Below are 17,762 nucleotides of genomic sequence, written 5' to 3'. Positions count from 1 at the left end.
CATCATTAAATTCATGTAGAAGAAGAAGAACTAATGAGAGCACAATACATTTGATTTTCCACACAATACACTGCTTACAGGACGCTGCCTACAGGACACTGCACATGGAATGTTCCTCACAGTACGCTACCCACAGTACACTGCTTACAGGACGCTACCCACAGTACACTGCTTACAGGACGCTGCCCACAGGACACTGCTTACAGGACGCTGCCCACAGGACACTGCACATGGAATTTTCCTCACAGTACGCTACCCACAAGATGTTCCCCACAGAACGCTGCCTACAAGAGGTTCCCCACAAGATGCTGCCCACAGGACGCTGCCCACGAGATGTTCCCTCCAGGGCACTGCCTACAGGACGGTGCCCACAACATGTTCCCCACAGGACGCTGCCCATGAGATGTTCCCCACAGGACACTGCCCACAGGACGCTGCCCACGAGATGTTCCCCACAGGACGCTGCCCACAGGAGGGTGCCCACGAGATGTACCCCACTGGACTCTGCCCACAGGACACTACCCACAGGCGGATTTTTTACTACTGTTTACACCTCTGCCTCCTACCTCTTCTTTTAGTGACAATTTTATTACAACCTCCGTCACTGTTGTTAGAAATATTGGGGTCTAATAGATGTTTAGCTTAACAATGACGGCCAATTACATTGTTTAAAACAAACATTGTATTTTTTATGAATAAATTCGAGGTTATACAGGGCTGGTCGATACTGCAAACAAAGAAATCTTGATATATTTAAATAATATGTGTGATCCTTAATTTAGATTTTTTTTTCTCACATTTCTCGCATTTTTTAAATTTCTATATGTGCCATAATAATAACTAACAGCCCAATTTAGAGCTATCAAATATGCTAACTAAAGTTTTTCCATTTATTTTGAGGGAGCCAAAACCAAGTTAAACGTTTTAAACCAATATGAAAAACTAAACTTTAATTGTCCTACTTTTTTAGGAATAGGAAATAATACCAAATTTTAAACTGAACTTGAGGCAAACATAACCTCCTCATATTTCAGTTAAGGAAAAGTGCAAATATGTAAATCACTGCCACATAAATAGGTTTGCTCCTCTGTCAGCTTATATACACTTCATGTAAAGATGTACAATCTCAATTATCCCATTTTGTAATTTAATTTAAACAGTAATCTAATTAATTATATAAACTTCCCAGCAGGGCCAATTTGCTTACATGTAGGTCAGAATGATTTTTAATACAAGCTGAATACATGTGACTATGGACTGTGAATACAGATGCACACCACTGTGAAGCGCTTTGTTTTATTACAAGACAATTATGAATCATAACATTCCAAACATCAATGCAGTTGAATCATTAACCATCTTCAGATGAATTGCCTACATGCACACACACATACACACACATACACACACACACACACACTCGTCCACAGCAGGCCTTGCCCAGTGTTGACAGGCTGTGGGTGGTTCTTACCTGTCTGGACTGATCTGAGGTCAGTTCATCCTTTCTAGGACCACACCACCCACTGAGAAACTTCACACACACACACACACACACATAGCCTCAATATACCGCCAACACTCCATCACACACACATACACACACTCTGGCGCTGTCCACACCTGTCCGTTTGTCAGGCTGTAACCCTGTGGCTGTGCCACTAAGCTATTAGGCTCAGAGGGACAGGACCACCATCACAGTCAGGTGTGTGTGTGTGTGTGTGTGTGTGTGTGTGTGTGTGAGTGGGAAGCAGGGTATCAGGTTCCTGTTAAAGTCTAGGTGCATGCCCCATTTGGGTCTGGGTGTGTTTATTTTTCTAGGAAGTCCTGGAGAGGTATGTAAAAGCAACTTTTCAAAGGACAGCTAGTTAGAGCATCTTCTCACATGTGTGTGTGTGTGTGTGTGTGTGTGTGTCTACCCCAAAGGTCACTGGGCTTGTCCGTTACACTTAAAAGACATACTACATTACCCCCTCCCAACTTCAACTCAACTCGACATGTTGGACAGCAAAGGTCAAAGAAACTCTGATCTAGTAGCAGCTAGACTCATTTCTGAGTGCCCACACACACACACACACTTAAAACCACACATTACACTCAGATACACACCAATCTTCAGTTACTTAGTTCTGCTTCCTCACATTTTCACCAAACACAAACATCCAAAACGCACCACACCCTTCCATCACAGCCTGACCCTGGATCAGGTCATAACAGTGTGGTCTGGTGAAGTGCTTCCGCACCTTTGACAAATGAGACATATTTCAACACTTACAGGAGAGTTCATGTGTGCTTACACTAATAAACAAAACCACACATGTGAACTCCAGGACATGTTTGATGGCTTTGAGAAGAGATGTACCATGTTTGCATTGTGTGTAGGGTTTAAACGAAAAATTGATCTGAATTAAGTGCTGACTACATTTAATGTAAAACAGCGCGCCTTGCGTTACGTCACCCATGCACAGCAAGTAGGTGGAGGAGGCGGAGGTTTTTGGAGCGGTGGAGCCGAGACCAGGTAAATTTAACTTATTATCAATCAATGAGGGGCGGCACTGTGGCGCAGTGGGTAGCACTTCCGCCTCACAGCAAGACGGCCTGGGGCAACCCGGGTCTTTCTGTGTGGAGTTTGCACGTTCTCCCCGTGTCTGCGTGGGTTTCCTCCGGGTTCTCCGGTTTCCTCCCACAGTCCAAAGACGGCACGTTCAGACTAATTGGAACTTGATTGAAATTGCCCCTTAGGTGTGAGTGTGTGAGTGACTGTGTCTGTTTGTCTGTCTGTGTCTGTCTGCCCTGCGAAGGATTGGGGCCTTTTCAGGGTGTTTCCTGCCTTCCGCCCGATGCCTGCTGGGATAGGCTCCAGCCCCCGCCCCCGCGACCCCTCACGGATAAAGCGGTTGACAATGAGATGAGATTAAAAAATCAATGACATAACCATCAGTTACCTTAATAACATAACGACAGTGCTGTGGAGCGCTGAATATTAGGAATACTGTTGAATGTGTGTGGTTAGTTTATTACAACGGAGACAAGTTCTAGACATAACACAGACTTTATGTAATCAGTAAACACAGCGCTGTTTTAAAGTTAGCTGAGCTAAAGTTACTCTAGCCAGAATACACGGCCATGAACTTACTGTATGGTCATTTAGTCTTAGTTATGTCAATTAATTAGATCTGAGTAGTGTAAAACGTAAATAAAAAACAAAAAACACAATTTTTAATACTTTTGTTGCCACAATTATTCCACAGGTCTTAATGTATTTTGGAGAACATCCCCTGTCCAAGAAGCAGAATCCACTGACTTGGTGGGAAAAGAATGTAGCGTGTTTATCCAACTCTGGCAGAACTGACAAAGCTGTTGAGGAGCGAAGATACACAACATAAAGCCAATTTTTATGCCTTTATTATATAACTATACTATATTTAAAAATTACAAGTTGAAATAATGTAACTTAATTGATTAAAATTAATTATCAAATTATTACTTGTGGTATTTATGTCTGTTTTGTTTTTAAATAACCTACATAACTACAGCTCAACCAAACGGTGTTTAAAGATCTCATTCCATCGTTTTTTTTCATTCGTTTTAAAATGGACAGGGAAAAAATATGGGATTTTGGTTCTAGCTCATGAATATTTATACATGCAAACATCTCGCCTCTAATTGGTTAACAATACTGCTACACTAGGAGACACAAAAAAGATCCACCGGAGATCCTATGTAAACCTAGTTACTTACACACATTAGTGGGTAGTCCAGACTTTACTTTTAACTAGTGTAACCAGAACTGTTTTTAAAATAAACCTACCCATCTCAATTGTTCTTATCTGGTGGTTTCCATTGACAAATTCTAACCATTCGTTACTAAGCTCTGAATAACTGGGCAAAGCATATAACACTGATGTGATATTTGCAGAAATTACACAGGAACGAACTGCCATGCTGGTTCATACTCATAGCAAAGGGGTTCAAACAATCTACCTTACTACAAATCAACCCAAAGGTGTTCAAATAAGCGCAAACTCATCACAAATGTGTTAAAATAACCTACATATCTTATATTCCTCCAACTCATCCCAAAGGTATTTAAAGAACCTACATAAACCTACATTATTCCAACTCAAGCCAAAGATGTTCAGTCAAGCATTACCACTCCAACTCATCTCAAGGTTCTTTAACTGAGCTTCAATACTCTTCCAATGTGTTAAACTGAACTTCACTGCTTCAGCTTATACCAAAGTGATCAGTTAAGCCTCTCCACTCAACTGTGTTCCTTAACTGTAGTTCAGTTCTGTCCCATCACTGGGATTTGTCCCAAAGGCTTCATTATACATATATATTATATTATGGTGTCACTGTGCATCGGTCAACAATACAGCGCACTTTGCACAAGGAGAAGCTGTATGGGAGAGTGATGCGAAAGAAGCCATTTCTGCAAGCACGCCACAAACAGAGTCACCTAAGGTGTGCTTTTGTTTTTTCTTCTTTCGCATCACTCTCCCATACAGCTTCTCCTTGTGCAAAGTGCGCTGTATTGTTGACCGATGCACAGTGACACCATCTGCAGCAAGATGATGCTGCAGCTCTTTGGAGGTGGTCTGTGGATTGTCCTTGACTGTTCTCACCATTCTTCTTCTCTGCCTTTCTGATATTTTTCTTGGCCTGCCACTTCTGGGCTTAACAAGAACTGTCCCTGTGGTCTTCCATGTCCTTACTATGTTCCTCACAGTGGAAACTGACAGGTTAAATCTCTGAGACAACTTTTTGTATCCTTCCCCTGAACAACTATGTTGAACAATCTTTGTTTTTAGATCATTTGAGAGTTGTTTTGATGAGCCCATGATGCCACTCTTCAGATGAGATTCAAATAGGAGAACAACTTGCAATTGGCCACCTTAAATACCTTTTCTCATGATTGGATACACCTGGCTATGAAGTTCAGTAAGTCAGTAAAAAGTCAATAAAATGATAAGGGTGCCCACACCGGTCAAATTTTGGTTTAATGCATATTGCACATTTTCTGTTAGTACAATAAACCTCATTTCAATCCTGAAATATTACTGTGTCCATCAGTTATTAGATATATCAAACTGAAATGGCTGTTGAAAACACCCAAATATTTAGAACTAAAAATTATTAAGATTAATAGGGGTGCCCAAACTTTTTCATATGACTGTACTAACCCATCCCAACGATGTTCAACTAAGGATCTCTTCCATTTAACTCATCCAAAATAAGTCAATTGATCTTCATAAAGCTGTATCACTCCATCACAAAGGTGTTTTTAGAAGCTTAAATCACTTTAGCTCATCTGAAAGAAGCTTAATGATACTTTATCACTAATAGTCTCCCGTCGAGTTCTTACACAGTCCAAATTCCACTGCTTCACATTTCAATACTGAGGAGCTTTACACCACTTCAGATGACACATTCCAGAGCTACCAATCATTTTCCATGATGAATACACAGCTGTGTACATGTGATACCTTAAATAGCTGAATCCAGTAATTATATTTATGGTCTGGTTTGGACATCATGTACAATAGTCTTTTTTCTCAAACACAGTGACAGAACACCAGCTCAAATACTTGCTGGCATCTGTGATGTGGAAACAGCCAGTCTACCACTTTGCTTAAAGCAGTTCCAGTATGAGCTCTGGCTCTCATATTTGGCTGCTTGTGGAATCAAACACAGGGTTCCCTGCTCTTTATTGCAGCTGTAACCATCCACAGCAAAGCCTGGTGGCAATCACGCGAAGGCAGTGCCTGACAGTCGTTAAGATCTGTGCACAGAGTGATGAAGTAGGTGGCTTTTTTATAACCTTTATTTATCCATAGTAAGAGCACATGTTATTTCCCAGAGCTGATACATTGGAAAGAAACAGAATGGCTGCAATGTCTCACCGCCCATATGGTCGGTTTTAGCTGCCTCACTCAAGGGCACAATGGAACATGTCCAAGAAAAGAGAGTTCAAAATCACTCCTTTTCTGGGACAACAACCGTAGTTCCTAATTGGGATCAAAGTAGAAGCCCTTTGAGTCCATTATGGTCTAGTTCTGAGTTGATGGACAGATTTTTGGACACTCAGCTTAGGGGTGGGCTACATGGCTGCACAGTGGACAAAGATTGATGGCCATTGCTATTTTCATTGTTTCAAAAGTTTGTACCAATCAGAAAGGTCAAGTACTATTCAAACTATGGTATTAGCAGTCTATTTTTTTATCATTATTACAATATTGGTTTTCACAATGAACCCATTAAAAGAGCTGTGAAAATGTCTTTAATCACAGTGCACTTAAAATTGCATTACCAACATGTGGCAACAGAGGGAGCTCTTCACACTACAGATTGTGCTCACATGACATAAAGAGGCTGGAGGTAGAGCGAGGTAGAGTGAGTGTATGTCCAGACGTCCACCTCTACTGTCCAGTGCCATTCCAAATGTCATGAGATTAAAGTATGTAAATTAGAGTTTGGATTCTCTGCCCGAGCCCAACCTGATGCATGACCCAAACTCGGGCCAGGTCTGTGACATAGGCACCTGTTTTTCAATGCTATTTTTATTGAATATGAAGCTATGACATGATAATCACAGTTTTGCAAAATAACAAATCAAACTGTGTTTTAAAAACACAGTTAGAATGTTATAATTTGGCCGCTCTGTCCTGCGCACTGTGATCATGTGAGTTCCTCCATTTGACTTGCAGTGCATAGACTTATTGCGTTTTTTTTGCATTTTTAGATGTAGGCTATAAGCTTAATATTAAAATTTTAATTGTTAAACTAGGTTAAAGTAGAAAAAAGTTACTGTAAATTTTTATTAAATAATAGGTCTATGCTTCTTCAGTGTTGCAATGTTAATTAACATCATTCTGAACTTATTTGACTCATTAAAACAGCCTAAAAATGATTTTAAAAAGCTTAGTTTTAAAGCTCTACTTATTTAAAAAATGTCGGGTTTAAATCTGGCTCGGGCTCATACTGGCAGTTTATGGGTCTTGTCAGGGTCGGGCAGAATGTGCACGGGCTCAGGCTGGATCAGGCTGGATTTTTTAGGCCCAATCTAAGCGCTAATCAGAATTGATCATAATATGTTGCATAAGGGGATTTGGAAATGTCTACATCTTTATAAGTAGTGAGGTGTTACCTTGATTAAGACTAAACACTGGTCAGAGATTGGTTGAGATACCAGCAATACATCATCGAATGCATTACCACCCACAGTGGACAGTGCAATGGATGGTAATGATGGTGACTGGCAGCATCTGACATGGATAGCACTGATAGAGATACAGTGGCTTATATTTGACAGCATATCTTCTGAAAGTCTGCTGATACCGAATCATATCTGATTGATTGACTGATTGATCTCTCTGCAAAACGAATTCTGAGTAAAACCACATCTTTAGCTTTCACCTGGATCCATTTTCCACACCCAGATATGGTGCACTCCACAAGCACTCATAAAATAAATTATATATCAGTCTCATTGTGCCTTAAATAGACTCTTTCTCTGCCATTCTACTAATGCTAACTACAGAGGTGGAAAAAGTACTGAAAATTTTTAATTAAGTAAAAGTACCTTTACTTTGCTAAAATTCTACTCAAGTAAAAGTAAAAAGTACTCAATTTAAAATGTACTTTAAGTAAAAGTTACATAGTTACTTTTAATTATTTGATGTAAAAAAGTAAAAACAAATCATAAGTTAAATTGTTTTTAATGAACTATTATTCCACATAATAATTTGGCAGTATTCGTTCAGACCACCCCATAAAACACATGGCATAGGTTTCTATGATCCATTTTTTTTCTTTACTATTAAAAAGTTATGGTAATATATATGACTATAAACCGTATTTTTATAGTTTTACAGTTAATTATTATTTTTTAACTTGCCATTGCTGTGCTTTAACTGATATTTACATGTTTACATTTAAGCAGATTGTTTAATGATAAAAGTACCTACACCACATGCTTTCTTTTTGATGTGGAAGTTTTGAAAGCTGGCAGCTCTGTCCGGTGGGGCACATTTTGTACTGCACGAGGACGTTATTGCCTCGTTATTCCACGCACAAGCATCTGTGCTATTTTTTTTTTTAATTCAGACAATTGTTTTTTCCCCCAGCATTTTTTTTTTTTCATTTTTTTGGAAGTTTTCCAATGTAGCAAAGTGTCAAAATGTACTTGAGTAAAAGTAAAATTAACTATTTTAAAAACTACTTTAAAAATTACAAATTACTCATAAAATCTACTCAATTACAGTAACTTGAGTAAATGTAATTCATTACTTTCCACCTCTGGCTAACTAGCATCATTGTATTTTTAGCCCACGATCAATTTCTACGATGACTGTACTATAGAAGAATAATCCATATAATAAACAAAGCATATTAAATATTAATTGTAAGCCAGAACATCTAATGTACTGAAGCTCCCTCCACCAAAGCTAGGTGGGTGGATGGGTGGCTGAGCAGCATGTAGTTGTGATGATCAAACACACCAGCTGAGACAAAAGGTACACTCTACAGGCTGTGAGACGCTGATTCACCTCCATCTGTTAGCATCCACATGCACGCAATATGGCCTTCAGACTGGATCTCTCAGAAAGAGCCACATGCCATCTGCATGAACAACAACTGGTGCGCACACACACACACACACACACACACACTTACACAGATAAACACCCCTAAAAGCAGAGTTACACAAACAACCTGCATGAAAACAAAATGCTTAGTGGAGATAATAGATGTTTGCTTATGACACATCGCAGCTGTAATTGCATGTAATGGTGAAGAGGCAGCCGCAGGGGAAAGGTGAGGGGTATGTGTGTGTGTGTGTGAGAGAGAGACAGAGAGAGAGCGAGAGAAAGAGAGAGAAAGTGTAGGGAGGTTTGTGCCTGCGCTCTACCTGTTTATCTCTTTCTTCTCCTTCTATCTATTCATCTTTCTGTCCAACTATCTGTCCATATACCTGTCCATCAACTTGTCCATCTAACCGTTTTTTTATTTCTCCACATTTCTCATATCCCAACCAACAAGAAGTGGTAGGCCATGTAAAAAATGACAGAGACAGATGCTGCATACAGCATAGAGGTCAGAGTCAATCACTACAGACCTCCAAACTTCATGTGGCTCCATGTAATGGGTTGTCATGGCCAAGCAGTTCCATCGAAGCCTTTACATCACGAAACACAATACAGAGTGCCAGATGCAGTGGTGTACAGCATGCTGGAGAACTGTAAGTTCTGCGCAGGTTCTAGCAGCAAACTCAAAAGCACCTCACTCATACCTCAGCCAATCACCACCTTCCACCTGTCCCTATAAGACCTCCCTCATACCTGTTCTCCTCTGCTCCCAGACACTGACATGTTTTCTCCCTCCTTCCTCCCCACTGTCTCCCGATAGCTCCGCCCCCAGCATACCTATATGACAGGATCTGCAAGGATCCGAATGCTAAAGACCTGGGCTTATTGCGTGGCCATCGCCAAAGACTCTATTTTGCTAATACTAATTGTTATACACTCTCTATTGAAATTAAAACTTTTCTTATTGCAGGTTTGTCTCGTGTCTTTTTGCTAGAACCACGCTTCTCTGACTGGTGATCCAACAAACAAGTCTGAGACCGCCAGTAAAGTAAAATTTGATGGAGGGAGATTATAGTGTGGGGTTGTTTTTTCAGGAGTTAGGCTCAGGCCCTTAGTTCCAGTGAAATAAACTTTTAATGTTTTTCACCAAACCAAGGCATTTTGGACAATTTCACACACCCAGTTTTTATGGCCCACCAACTTATCAATGTACCTATTTCATATTTCTTCACATATCGGTTAATCCCTAATTGTACATCGACATACTTGTCTATTTTCACACCTATCTGTATCACCTTTCTGCCCACCCATCAGCCTGTTTATTTATTTTTCTGTCTATCTACCTGTCATCTTTTAGCTGTTTCTCTAACTATGAATCCACCTGTTTACCTACCAGTCTATTGAATAATTTGACCTTGATAATAAATACAGTAAAAATGATCTGCCAAAAACTGTAGTTCATTATCAAGAGTTGTGTATGCTAAAAACTAGGGGTGTCACGATTTCGATATTTCGAAATGGCGCAGCGCACTGTAGCCGACGCCGCGGACATTGTGACTGCTCAAAGAGCAGCCCTTTCTCCAGAGAATGTGAACATTCTCGTCTTCTTAAAGAAAAACTTGAAAATATAAAAATAACAGTTGTTTTGTCTAGCCTAATAATAGTTTTAGTACCTTAAGGAGCATCTTTCTCTCAGATAAAGTTAATAATATATATATATATATATATATATATATATATATATATATATATATATATATATATATATATATATATATATATATATATATATATATATAATATATCTTTGTTAAAGAAAAAAACTTGTCATTCTCCGGGGCTGAGTCTTATTATTCATGTTTAACTGTTATAGTAAGATAGATTATTTTGTACATGACTGTTCCTGTATTATTTTATTTTTTATTTTGTTATGTTGCACAATTGCTGTTTTAATAGTGCACACTGCTGCTACCTAAAAAAAAGCCACTAGATGGCATTACAAATATATCTTAATTAAATTATTTTATTTGACCATAAGTGCCTAACGTGGTGTATTACAAATCACTTGTATCACTTTGCATCACTTATATCAAGTCCACCTTTTGAAATAGGCCTCTCTGCTGTAAAAAAAAAAGAAAAAAATCGAATCGAATCGAATCGTGACCCTAAAATCGGAAAAAAACTTGAATCAAGGATTTAGAGAATCGAGACACCCCTACCAAAAAAATCTACGTTTATCCCACCAACAGCCCAGAGTCACTTTAATTAATGTAGTAATTACTAATGTGTGTGTGTGTGTGTGTGTGTGTGTGTGTGTATAGAGTATTTTACAGCATATTTGATTGAATTTTCTTTTCTAAAATAGATCTAAACGTCAGCAGCATTTGGGTACAGTTTGACGTTCAGGTCCACAGTTTAAGCAAGCTCTCTCTCTCTCTTTCTCTCTCATCCCTGATCAGTGGCCAAACGTCCAACGTCCAAAAGCAGCTTGCCTTTCATCTTTTGGGGAGTAATGATGTTTTTTCATTCCATGCTGGAGCAGGATTATGTATAAGAGCATAAATATTTGTGCCTGTGTGTGTGTGTGTGTGTGTGTGTGTGTGTGTGTGTGTGTGTGTGTGTGTCAGTAACCACAGCCACCTGTGGCCCATTACCGTGCCACTGCAGTGCTCTCCCATGCACCAGCAGGGCAGCTCTGTGGCCATTCTGAGTGAATGGCGGCGTGCGGTGCATTTAGGGCTGGTCATCAAAGAGGTGATTAAAATGCATGAGTGAGGATGAAAGAGGGAGCGGTCAGAAATAAAAATGACCTTCACCCATTTGCTACGCTAACGAGGGTCAGAGGCACGACATTAGCATCTGATACAGGGTCAGGGGAAGCGGTTTCACACGGGTCCTCTCGGCGCTGTGCGTGTGCAGCGCGAGTGACAGAGGGAGGCAAAATGCGGACGTGCCGCATGTGTGTACATCAGAGAGAGAGAGGGAATGTGGGGGGAATTTGCAGAGTGGCTGATAAAGTGGTGCAGACAGAACTGGGCTACTAGGAATGTTCCAATTCAGTTTTTTCACCCCTCCAATTCAATCTGTAAAACTGAATTCTTTCATGTGTTTTGATGCGCAGTGGGTTCAATTAGGTATTTTTCCCCTCTTACCTTTCCATATATCTCTATAAAGTGCACAATGTCATCAAATGATTCAAGGAATTGTGAGATATTTCAGTGTGTAAAGATTAAGGGCACAAGCCTAACCTGAACACCCAAGGGCGTAGGAGCGGGCTTGATATTGGGGGGGACACATTTGCCAATATGAACCCAAGCCCACCCAATTGTTTCCTAGAACAACATTTGTGGAAATTACTTTTAATTAAAAGTAAATTATTATTATAAGGTGATTTTACAACCTAAACATTACATACAACTAAAAATTATGCAAGCAATGTCTGAATTATGTACATATGACAAAAAATTTCAGTTATCACCTAATATTTAAAATAATATAACAGATTATTATTATTGTTATTATTATTATTATTATTATTATTATTATTATTATTATTATTATTATTATTATTATGTATTGGCATGTCAATTCTGTTGTATATTTACATTTTCTCCTGCACTTTTATTTTTTTCTACTGAGAGCTCTTCTTAAGAGGGTGTCCTTTTATGTAAAAGAATGTAACTTTACGTTTCATAGAGACTTTTATAAACGTCAGGATATTTGGTCTTACTGTGAAATACAAATGAACAGAAGTCACGTTACAGCATTGTTTCTCAACCCAGTTCTTATATATTCTACTGCATATTAAAACTGTTCTGCATATTCTAGAGCTTCCTCTGGTGGATATACACTGCTCAAAAAAATAAAGGGAACACTCAAATAACACATCCTAGATCTGAATGAATTAAATATTCTCATTGAATACTTTGTTCTGTACAAAGTTGAATGTGCAGACAACAAAATCACACAAAAATCATCAATGGAAATCAAATTTATTAACCAATGGAGGCCTGGATTTGGAGCCACACACAAAATTAAAGTGAAAAAACACACTACAGGCTGATCCAACTTTAATGTAATGTCCTTAAAACAAGTCAAAATGAGGCTCAGTATTGTGTGTGGCCTACACGTGCCTGTATGACCTCCCTACAACGCCTGGGCATGCTCCTGATGAGGTGGCGGATGGTCTCCTGAGGGATCTCCTTCCAGACCTGGACTAAAGCATCCGCCAACTCCTGGACAGTCTGTGGTGCAACGTGACGTTGGTGGATGGAGCGAGACATGATGTCCCAGATGTGCTCAATCGGATTCAGGTCTGGGGAACGGGCGGGCCAGTCCATAGCTTCAATGCCTTCATCTTGCAGGAACTGCTGACACACTCCAGCCACATGAGGTCTAGCATTGTCCTGCATTAGGAGGAACCCAGGGCCAACCGCACCAGCATATGGTCTCACAAGGGGTCTGAGGATCTCATCTCGGTACCTAATGGCAGTCAGGCTACCTCTGGTGAGCACATGGAGGGCTGTGCGGCCCTCCAAAGAAATGCCACCCCACACCATTACTGACCCACTGCCAAACCGGTCATGCTGAAGGATGTTGCAGGCAGCAGACCGCTCTCCACGGCGTCTCCAGACTCTGTCACGTCTGTCATGTGCTCAGTGTGAACCTGCTTTCATCTGTGAAGAGCACAAGGCGCCAGTGGCGAATTTGCCAATCCTGGTGTTCTCTGGCAAATGCCAAGCGTCCTGCACGGTGTTGGGCTGTGAGCACAACCCCCATCTGTTGACGTCGGGCCCTCATACCATCCTCATGGGGTCGGTTTCTAACCGTTTGTGCAGACACATGCACATTTGTGGCCTGCTGGAGGTCATTTTGCAGGGCTCTGGCAGTGCTCCTCCTGTTCCTTCTTGCACAAAGGCGGAGGTAGCGGTCCTGCTGCTGGGTTGTTGCCCTCCTACGGCCTCCTCCACGTCTCCTGGTGTACTGGCCTGTCCCCTGGTAGCGCCTCCAGCCTCTGGACACTACGCTGACAGACACAGCAAACCTTCTTGCCACAGCTCGCATTGATGTGCCATCCTGGATGAGCTGCACTACCTGAGCCACTTGTGTGGGTTGTAGAGTCCGTCTCATGCTACCACGAGTGTGAAAGCACCACCAACATTCAAAACTGACCAAAACATCAGCCAGACAGCATAGGTTCTGAGAAGTGGTCTGTGGTCCCCACCTGCAGAACCACTCCTTTATTGAGTGTGTCTTGCTAATTGCCAATAATTTCCACCTGTTGTCTATTCCATTTGCACAACAGCAGGTGAAATCGATTGTCAATCAGTGTTGCTTCCTAAGTGGACAGTTTAATTTCACAGAAGTTTGATTTACTTGGAGTTATATTGTGTTATTTGAGTGTTCCCTTTATTTTTTTGAGCAGTGTACATGATTAATTTAGGCTCCATAGGGGGCTAAAGGATTTTAACAGGTAAACTTAGTAAATTACTGTTTATTAGCTGATCAGGTGGAAAACACTAGTTTAGGGCAGTGATCGGGGTTAAGTAACTGCTTTAAACTACCAACTTAAAGTACTGTACGAAATTCTGGCGATCATCTACATCCAGCTTCTAGATAACTAGTTAGTTAAATCAATTTTCGTTCATTATAGCTCACAGTAAGTCCTGTAATCCTAAATGAATAAACAGTTTGAAAATTAAAGTGATTAGCTGATCAGGTACAGGGAAACATTACATATATAGTTTATTTTTTTCCTTGACTCCCAATCTAGCTAATTCCAAAGATAAGCTTACACACTAACACAGCTGCAGTTTATTAATCACAGTGGGTTTAAACTGTGTGCTGATTCAGAGACGTGTATTTTTAACCAGTTATCAGAAACATATCATCACAGTTGAAGTGGTTAGCCTATCGTTACCTTTCTTTTAGAAAAATCTCCGTATATTCATCTCTGTTTTAAAATCAGCTGAAGCTGCTGCGTCCCGATCCCGCTGCTAAATCTCACAGCGAGGGGGCGGGGCTTCCCCAACAGCAAACTGCCTCTGCTCCGCGCGCCGCAAAACCAGCAAGCTGATTGGCTGTTTCTACTGAGAGGCGTGACTTAATACCTGAACCGGCTCCGTGATTGGTCCGGTCTGTCTCCTCATTAATAGTACAGCTGATCTGAGCGAACTGATATCATTTTTTGGGGGGACAAATCCACCTGTTTCATCCCCCCGGTTCCTATGCCTATGTGAACACCAGTGTTCTCTGATCCCTCTGATAGCACTGCATCAAAAAAGAGAACCAGATGTGCAAATAATCCACAACTATCAATTACAACTTTACTGTGCAAAACAGAGGTCTTAAATTAACCTTGATATCCTTAATGCAAAAACATCTTTTAGGTGTTGTAGGTAAGGCTGGGTATCGTCTAAAAAATTACCAATATCGATCCCAATAAGAGTCTGTCAGCACGAGTGTGATAACCGTGATTCTGCACACGATATCAGTTTCTGTTCGACGGCACTGTGCTGCTCTTTCTGCATTTATGTGCATTTTATGCAAAGAAACAGCACCAATTTTTTTACCTGTGTTTGAGAGCATTAGTTGTAAAGAGGTATTGAGAGTTGGTACACAGTGAATATCTCTATCCATATTATGGCAATAACTACTCAACAAACGTAACGAAAAAAATATTAAAGAAATGAAGGTCAGTCGATCCAAAACATTTCAACAATTTAAAAGTATCAAGTGCAGTCACAAAGACCATCCAAAACATTATGATGATGCTCTCATCAGGACTGCTCCAAAATGAAAGAGCAAGAGTTTCCTCTGTTACACAGGATAAGTTCATTAGAGTTACCAGCCTTAGAAACCACAAGTTAACAGCACAACAGATAAGAGCACGTAAATCAGGGGTATTTAATTAGAATTCAGTTTGGTCCAGTTAGAGAAAATTTCATCAGGCTAAGGTCCTTGCGTTATAATTCAGTGTTTTATTCTGTTTACTGGGGATGCCTATAGTAGTTCGGTCAGTGTTTTATCAACAACTGAAAGACAAAAAAATTACACATACTAGTATATTTCAACAATATGTATTGTTTTAAATAGACCTGTCACAATAATTACATTATTAACCTATCATAAAATAAATGGAAACACCCTCAATAATTTAACATATTGAGTCTAATAATGTGAATCTAGATGTTCACTTTGTTTCAAAATTTGATTGATTTTATTTATATTAGATTTAGGCCTGCCTGTCATGATAATTACATGAATGATAAATCGTACAATATATGGAGAAATGTTTGCTAAACGTGGCCAACATATCACCTTTTTTTTTAAACAGTAGTTTTATTTTATTTAATATTATTACTGTAGCATACCTTATTATTTTGTGGGTAAAACTGATGGGGGGAGTTGCCAATGCTTTTTGTCCCCTGGGGGTTGCCGTAGTGTTGAGGTAGGGTTGTTTCGGGAGCAGAGAGAGCACGCCTGCGAGCAAGGGATTTTTTTTTCTTGCTGAGGTTCTGATCAGGTGGAGTAAAGTGGAATATTTTGCACTCTTGTCTCGGTTGTTTCTCTTTAATTCCTCCAAGTAACATTAATACTTACTGTTAATATGTTTTATAACTGTAGTATTTTAATGTTTTTTTTTTCTGGTGCGCACCATCTGTATTAGCTTTTCTCGCTTTATTCTCCCATTTCTCACTGCCTGCTTTGCCTGTGTGGCTCCGCGCTCTCGCATCTGCACAGATCTGATTGGTAGAGGTGAGAGTTTGGTGATATTAAAGCACATGTGATTGGTCAGGAAGTTTACTGCGCTGTAAAGCACGTAAACCATGAAGACAATAAACGCTCCGCTGCTTTAAATGAACACGGTGAGAATTAAATCCTTCTCAGTAGTTTATCGGTTTGGGTCCGGACTGGACAACGTTTGGGTCTGGACCCGGATCGCGATCCGCCTATTAGTGACCCCTGACCTAAATGCTTCACAGAGTATTTTGGTGTGTTTAACACTTTTTTAAGGTACTACATGATTCTTTATGTGTTCTGGAAGACTTCAGTATTAATTGTAAATGTAAAGAAAATGTGTGTCCAAACTTTTGACTGACAATGTACATTAATAAATTACAGTAATTAAGTTAAGCAAATAATACATTAACTACATTGAGCTCATACTGTCTGCATTAAAATAAAATGTAGAAGGGTTTTTTGTTGTTTTAGTTTTTTTGCACCTTTTCTAATTTGGGGTAAATAAAATGAAATTCATCAGTCACGCAGTTTAGAATTTAAACAGAATTTAAAGACCACTGCCAGTGAAATGTGAATAAATTCTGAATGAATTCCTAATGATTATAATAGGATCATTTTATTAATGAACTTATCACTGTAAAGTCTCGCAATGTGTTAAAAATGAACATCACCATTTTAATATGCAGGCCTAAAATGAAAACTACTGACCTATTTCTTGTCTGTACAGCAATCAACTCAGACTGGTCACACTTTATCAGTGAGAGAGCCTGTAAGCCGCTTACAAATACAGGGCAAAAGGGTCATTTTACATATTTATATCACAGTCTTACGCAAAGGTTTAAACACCCTCTGCCAAATTACACATTTTGTCAATTTTAAAAGTAAGCTTAAAATATTTAGCAAAACAAAATGTAGCATTAAAACTATATACAAACTAAAACTCAAAATCATCTGTGTGGCCTGTGAAGAACTTTGGGCACCTTGCTGAGTTTGGACACACCTTCCCATTCAATATATATATTTTTATTTCTTTATTTACTTTCTTTCTCTACTTTTTACACTGTGGATTAATATTACAGACATACAATTTAAAAAACACACATGGAATTATGTAATAAACAAAACTGAGCTGGAGCTTCACAGCGTGAAGAAAAAGCAGCAGCTATTGTTCAGCACCTCCAGGAACTCCTTCCTTCAAGATACTGAGAAAACTATTCCAGGTGACTGTCCCTCATGAAGACACTGTGATTAAAATACCGAGAGTGTGCAGATATGTCCTCAAAGATAAATGTGATACTTATAAGAATGTAAAGTATAAAATATAATCTGGTTTGTTAAACACTTTTTTTTTATTTTAGAGCATGCGTTCCTGTATAGCTTTAATATAGTCTTTAATATTAAATTTACAATGTAAAAAATCATAAAATGAAG

The 17,762-nt window shown here is 39.5% G+C and overlaps 1 protein-coding gene across 1 annotated transcript in view; it reads right to left on the bottom strand.

Moving 5' to 3' along the window:
- prkar1b (protein kinase, cAMP-dependent, regulatory, type I, beta) overlaps window positions 1-17,762 on the bottom strand; it is a 149,186-nt gene that overhangs the window by 116,014 nt on the left and 15,410 nt on the right. The window lies entirely within an intron of this gene.

The sequence above is a fragment of the Astyanax mexicanus genome, chromosome 19 (genome assembly GCF_023375975.1).
Source record: "Astyanax mexicanus isolate ESR-SI-001 chromosome 19, AstMex3_surface, whole genome shotgun sequence".
NCBI lineage: Eukaryota > Metazoa > Chordata > Actinopteri > Characiformes > Acestrorhamphidae > Astyanax > Astyanax mexicanus.
This window is presented reverse-complemented; position numbering and strand designations above follow the sequence as displayed.